This window comes from Euphorbia lathyris, chromosome 1, assembly GCF_963576675.1.
Source record: "Euphorbia lathyris chromosome 1, ddEupLath1.1, whole genome shotgun sequence".
In the NCBI taxonomy this organism is placed as follows: Eukaryota; Viridiplantae; Streptophyta; class Magnoliopsida; order Malpighiales; family Euphorbiaceae; genus Euphorbia; species Euphorbia lathyris.
Window position 1 is genome coordinate 95,601,980 of NC_088910.1, and position 6,801 is coordinate 95,608,780.

The following is a 6,801-nucleotide window of genomic DNA, read 5'->3' on the forward strand; positions in this document are numbered from 1 at the left end:
TCAGAGGAACCGAAATCACAGCTGCCTCACTGAGGGCACTGAAATTTGGGCAGCCCTTGAAGAAAGGAAAATCTGCTGATGTTCCTGCTGGCCAAGATAACACAACTGAGGATACAGTTTCTGAGCCTAAGAAAGGGCGAAGAACTAAGGTCCCAGCCTCTCGCAAGAGAAAGTCTGCTGAGACTCCTTCATCACATGATGAGTCTCCTGCAAAGAAGCAGAGGTCAGCTGAAAAGAAAGCTGACAAAAGAAACAGGCAAGATGAGCCTAAAACTGAGGAAGCTGTTGAGCTACCTTAGAAGAAGCAAAAGCTCGCAGCTTTGACTCCTCACGAGGCTATACCAACGGCCTTCATTGTACTAAGTGATTCTTATTTCACTCAGTGCCAGGGTACTGATGATAAGGAACCAGTGGTCCAATTAGATGATCACTTCATTTCTCAAGTTGAGGATGAACTTGACGGAGATAGTTCTGCGGAGGAAGAAGAAGAAGAAGAAACCAGCGGTCAGGATGACGCTGAGGTGTCAGAAGAAACTGCCAGCGAAATTGAAGCTGAGGATGCTAATACTGGGTTAGCTGGTGGAAATGTGCAAACTGACACCGAGTTAGCTGCTGGAGTTGAGCCAGTTGAGCAAGCTAACCAGACCTATACTGAGCAAAAGGAACCTTCTCCTACTCATTCAGAAGAACCTGCTCATCATACTACTCCACCACGTAGAAGGCGAAAGCTGGTTAAGGCCAGTGAGATGATAGTCAGTGAACCTACTGTACAACCACCATCTATTCCTGAACTTGTCCTCTCTAAGACAACAAAGGATCCTTCTACCGTAAAACTGACGTTCTTCAAACGGCAATCAACTTCATCTACTTCAGCACCATTGGAAAAACAAGCCTCTGTTTCTTCTCAACAGGAACATGCCGAGCATACCACCTCAACCACTACAACAAGTCAGGTTGAACCAAGCACTGTCCATGCTATTTCCTTAAGCATGGTGCTGACTACTCATCCTTCTGCCGTCAGCACAGACAGTGTTCAGGTTATGACTTCCATCACCAACCTCTCTACTGATCAATCAACTTTACCTCCAACTCAAATGCAGATTGAGCAAAGTCATCCAGCCACTAACCAGGGTACTCCTTTCACTCCTCTCTCTTCTGGTCATACTGATGTACTTCGGGATGCCACTGAGTCCAGGAAAAAGCTAATGGACTCAGTACAAGCACTCATCCATGATCTTCATAATCCTGCTCCGCCTGCTGCTGGATCTTCAGTTCCTGACGCAACTCAGCTCTCCCAAGTCACTCTACTTCTCAATAAAGTCAAGGGACTCAAGGATCTGCTAAATGTCGTCCTATCATTACAAGCCCAACAAGCTAAGAAGGACTCCATTGCCAAGTTGGCAGAGATATAGCTGTCAACAATTCAACATCTGAACTCACTCCATCAGCAAGTTCAGAAGTTGTCTGCTGTGAACACTAACTATGCTACATCCTCCGAACTCAAGATGCTCTTTGCTCAGCTGCATACCGAGCAACTTAGGACCAATGAGCAAATGGTATCCTATAGTCAGTGCTCAGTTGAGCAAATTGGTGAGGCCATCCGGCTCCTTAACCTCAATAAACAAGAGATGGATACTGACGCGATGAAGCAAAATGAGATGCCGTCCCTCGCACAACAATCCTTCAATCACATCCGTCATAACAATATCCAGCGTGATCATTATGACACTGCTCTCTTGAAGACCTTCCACCAAGTTTTTGCTGGGCTCTCTGAAGCCTTAATATGGCAAGCGAAAGCTCAAGCGTTCAGCATCAACATGCTCAGTGCTGCTGATCTTCATATACCAGTTGAAGTATCAGCTGATGGAGTTGCCATATTTGACGGGGTCAATGATAGTGCTGACAAGCTAAAAGAGCTATCCCAAGAACTGACTCGCGATGTCTTAACAGATGCGTTCAAGCTCCCTGAAGTTGACAAAATGGGGGAGAAAGCGCAAGCTGCAAGAGCTCAGCATGTGCGACGTCAGTACGAGAAAAGTCAGTCTCAGGGCAGGAAAAAGAAAATAGATAGAAATAGATAGACTTAGGCATATTTTGTTCCAGTTTACCTTCTTTCTCTGTATACTTGCTGATTTTTCTCAATATATATATCATACTTAATTTACTGATTATCTCCTGAGTCTCTTACTGAGTTATGATATATATCTTTTTAGTACTGAGTTACTTTGTATCTTCATCAGATATGCTTATCACTTACAATGTTTACTGACTAAATAATATACTGATAACATGTTTGACATTATCCTATGGTCTTATAAAACATTCTAATAAGAACTCATTGAACAACAAATTACTCAGCGCGCGCCCTATATGCTTAACCCTTCGCTAAACCCTTAAAAGTTTAAGTAAAACTAAGTCAGTAGATCAACCCTTACGGGGGAGTTTGATAGATTATACTAGGTCAACTATCATAGGGGAGCTCATACTGAGTTTCTTGCTGAACAGTTTTGCCAACATCAAAATGGGGGAGTTTGTTGAAACACCTTTCTACATAATTTTGATTTGACAAAATTGGTTAAGTATAAATTAAATACATATTCTAAGCACACTAAGTTTAAATGCTTTAATTTATTCTACTAATGTGTTTGTTCAATGTTGAGTTATAAATGTTATAAGTACTGGAAGGCCCAAGCCCAATACGGAAGCAAAGGCCCAAGTCAAAACAACTCAGTACACTCGGCCTACGTATGACAAAACGTTGCCGTGTCGATGCAAAACGCAACTCAGCAAACGGAAGGATCTAGAAGACCTTCTGGAACAACTTCAAAACGAAGCTGCTGAGTAGTCTCGACAATACGTACAACACAGCAGCTGTCATGGGAAAACTTCCAGATAAAGTGTTTCCCCTTTTTGGCAAAGTTCAGACGACACAGTATGTTGTCCAGTTGACTTTACCATAAAAGGAGAGACCATCTGCTGAGCTGACCGAGGATAGAAGATACACGATTGTGACTGGCCGAGACCTCTGTGCAAGTCAGGATGACAACGACATATAGCCGTTTCCCTCCAACGGTTATTTCGAAATTTGAAATGACTGAATGCCCAGACGACTCTATAAATAGTGCCATCAGAAGCTTCACAACACACAGAACTTGATCAAGCAGTTACGCTGACCAAATCTCCACAAGTTCTGCAAGCAAGAAGCAAAGCAAAATTCTTACACTACAAAGTCTATTCATTTGTGTAAAAGTCTAGAGTGATTGTATTCTTTCAATCATCTAAGGTGTTCTAGCAATTGTTGTTTAGGACAAAATCTTTATCATTTCTAGAAATAGAAAGGAGAGGCTGAGTACTCGGTTTTAAGTACTCAGCGGAGAGATTAGGATTGAGTAGAAGTATAGAGGAAGGTACTCTTGTCATACTCAATTGCTGATATTGTAAAAGGTTTGAGGCTCTACCTTTAAAAAGCTTAGTAGAGGATTGAAATCTCAGAGGTGTTCCGGGGACAGGACGTAGGCTTAGAAGAAGCCGAACCTGGATAAATCTGCTGAGTGAAGTTTTTCTAAACCTTAACTCCTCATATATATTGCTTGCTTAAAACAAACTAAAACTGACCAAGTAAAAGAGGTCAAGCTGAGTTGTGCACAACCCACGAGCAGGTTCAGGAATAGACTCCAAGTGCTATTTCCTGACCTAAGCAACAAAGCTGTCTTAGTCACAAGTTGATTAAATCAGTGTCTTGCTAAGTGTCAAGTGCCGCTGTTACATAAACTTTTCTTAAAGAAAAGAAATCTGCCCAAATTATTTTAAAAGGTAAAATAGTTCCTAACCCCCCCTTTGGAACTATATTTGCAACCTTACAAGGGACCAACAACCATATCGAATATGGTCATTTATGAAGCTTATGAAGAATCTGAATCCTCCTCTTGCTTGGACTGACATAGGACCGCATACATCTGAATGAATAAGTCCTAGAGTGTCTGATACACGCTCACCTTTATTGCTAAAGGGTGTCTTTATCATTTTACCTTTTAAACATGATTCGCATGTTTCCAATGATTCAGGATCAATTGGATCTATAAGCCCATCTGAATGTAGCTTTAGCATGCATCTCTCGTTTATATGACAATGCCACAAGTAAGTTGAATTATTTAGCTTATGTCTTTTGGTATCAATTGCGAAAACAGAAATCAACACATAAATCCCATTTTGTGATATTCCTGAGAAATAGAAAATGGAATCTCTATAAAAATTGCAATGTTTGTTCTTTATAGAACATACCAGATGTTGGAGTACCGGCTTTTCCCTTTTGGAGGGTAGCTCGGTACAAAGAACAATTTCTCTTCCAATGCCCCACGTCACCACAATAGTGGCACTTTCCTTTAGGCTTCTTCACTTCCTTTCCCTTAACTTTAGTGGGCATGGCTTTCTTACCTTTCTTGGGATGTTTAGGATTGGGAGAATTCCCTTTCCACTTCTTTGATCCCTCTATGACAATAGCCGGTATTGCCTTGTCTTTCTTCATATTGGGCTCAACTGACTTGAGCATATTTGCAAGCTCTTCAAGAGAGGTTTGCAAGTCAATCATCTGATAGTTCATGATGAACTATGAATAACTCTTTGGGAGGGATTGAGGAATTAAGTCTACACTTAGTTCGTTATCCATCGCGAATCCAATACTAGAAAGTTTGGTAATGTAGCCAATCATCTTGACATAATGTGTCATTACAGATGTGCCCTCTTGGATCTTGCAACGATATATCAACTTGGATATCTCGTAGCGTTCGCACCTGGTCTGTTTCCCAAACAGTTCCTTTAGGTGCATGATGATGGAACATGCATAGTTGCCTTTGTAATTCCGATGTCATCGATGCAAGTATGATGCATCCGGCATGATCGTCATCAGCCTTGTGCTTCTGGTAAGCATCGATTGGGAGCATCATCCTCAGGGATAGGAGGTATCGATGTATCAAATACATACCCTATTTTATCGAACTTCAAAACAATTTTGAGGTTGTGATACCAGTCGGTGAAGTGTGAACTATTCAACTTGTTATCGGTAAATGTATTTTGCAGATTGGTGTTAGTCATGATTTTAAGAGTGTTTTAATTTAAAACTTGAGATGTGAGAAAGAGTAAACGTATGTCATTCATTTGCTTTAAAGTATATCAATCTAAAATTATAGGCCTTTTAATTTATTTCAGATTGCTCCCACTATTTTGCCAAATTAATATCCCTCCATATTAATTTGAAGAATTTCACAAATCCTTTAGTGAGCTAGGATCCTAACTCCTGAGATTTCGCCTTGAGTTTGCTCAACAAGCTAGTCTCATTTGTTATGTAGATTCATGTAATCAATCACATCTCGAATGTGACTCCTAGGCTATTGGGTTACTGACCACATTAGTAACTAATATGTTATTCATATTAATCCCAACCATATTGCCCATTAGTTTATGACAACATGAGTTTGCTCATCCAATTATCATAATCTAATTTAAGTATTACCTCATATTCATGAAAGAATAACTTTCGATAATTCAGGTGTTACCATAAGACCCCGAGCTTGAGTTTGCTCAACAACCCAAAGGCCCCCAGTACTGCCGGCTGAATTATAATATTAGGGAGGGGCAACCGATTTTAATAACTTGCTTATTTACTTAACTTTTTAACGAGGGATTTTATTTAAGTCTCATAATCTAACTTAGTCTTGATTTGCTTTAGCATACATCAGACACACATACATTCACATACATTAGCGTTATGGACATATCATCTAAATTATTCCGTCGAGACAGAGACGGAATAAAAGGTCAAACCTAAGGAAATACTAACTATTACATATTTCTCTTTAGGTCCTCCGTCTTCTCCATGGCGCCTTGAAATTACATATTAATTTCTATACTATTATAAAAAAAACTTCAATTGAATTGAAGGGAATCAGATAAGAGGAGAAAATTACAATAGATAGTAGAAAGGCAGGACGCGCAGGCCCTATTTCAAAAATACCAAAAGACTAAAAGAGGGTCCAAATATGTTCATAACTCCAAACATGCATAGACTCAATTAAATAAATTTAATTGGTTGATTACATAACCGGCTTATGTAATATTTAGGTTAATCACATTACTCGTCAATTTAACTTTCATCCAATTTTACTTCTAATTGTTTTGTATCTTTATATTAATCCTTAGATTAATATAACCATATAAAACGTCGATTATGCATGTCCCAATTATTTTGATTTCAATTCATTTAACACTTTGATTTACAACTTGGTAAAAACAAACTTTTAAACGAATTTTCATTCGATAATCAAAACATAAAACTATCAATTTCCGAAACATATATATATATATATATATATAAATTATATTCAAGCCGATTTTAACAATTAAAATCAAGTGGGATTCGGGCCGGGGGCCCGAAACTGGGCTGCTGCCGTTTGGCAGCAGCCGCGCGACAGCGGTTGGTCGCACCGTGAGGCGCGACCCGAGCCGCTGTCGTATTTATTATTTTTTCTATATAATATATATATATATATATATATATATATTAGATTTTAAAACGGTTTTAAAAACGTTTTTCAGAAATAGGAAAAACTACAATAGATTTCCGTTTTATCATTTAGAATTAATAAAATAATTTTATTAACCTAACTATAAAACTAATAGATTTTGTTATAATGATTATCAACCGAAATAATTAGGAACATACGCATAATCAATTTTAATTAACAATTAACTAAAATTTATTTATCTTTAGAATTAATTAATCAAACAATTTGTTAATTAATCCTA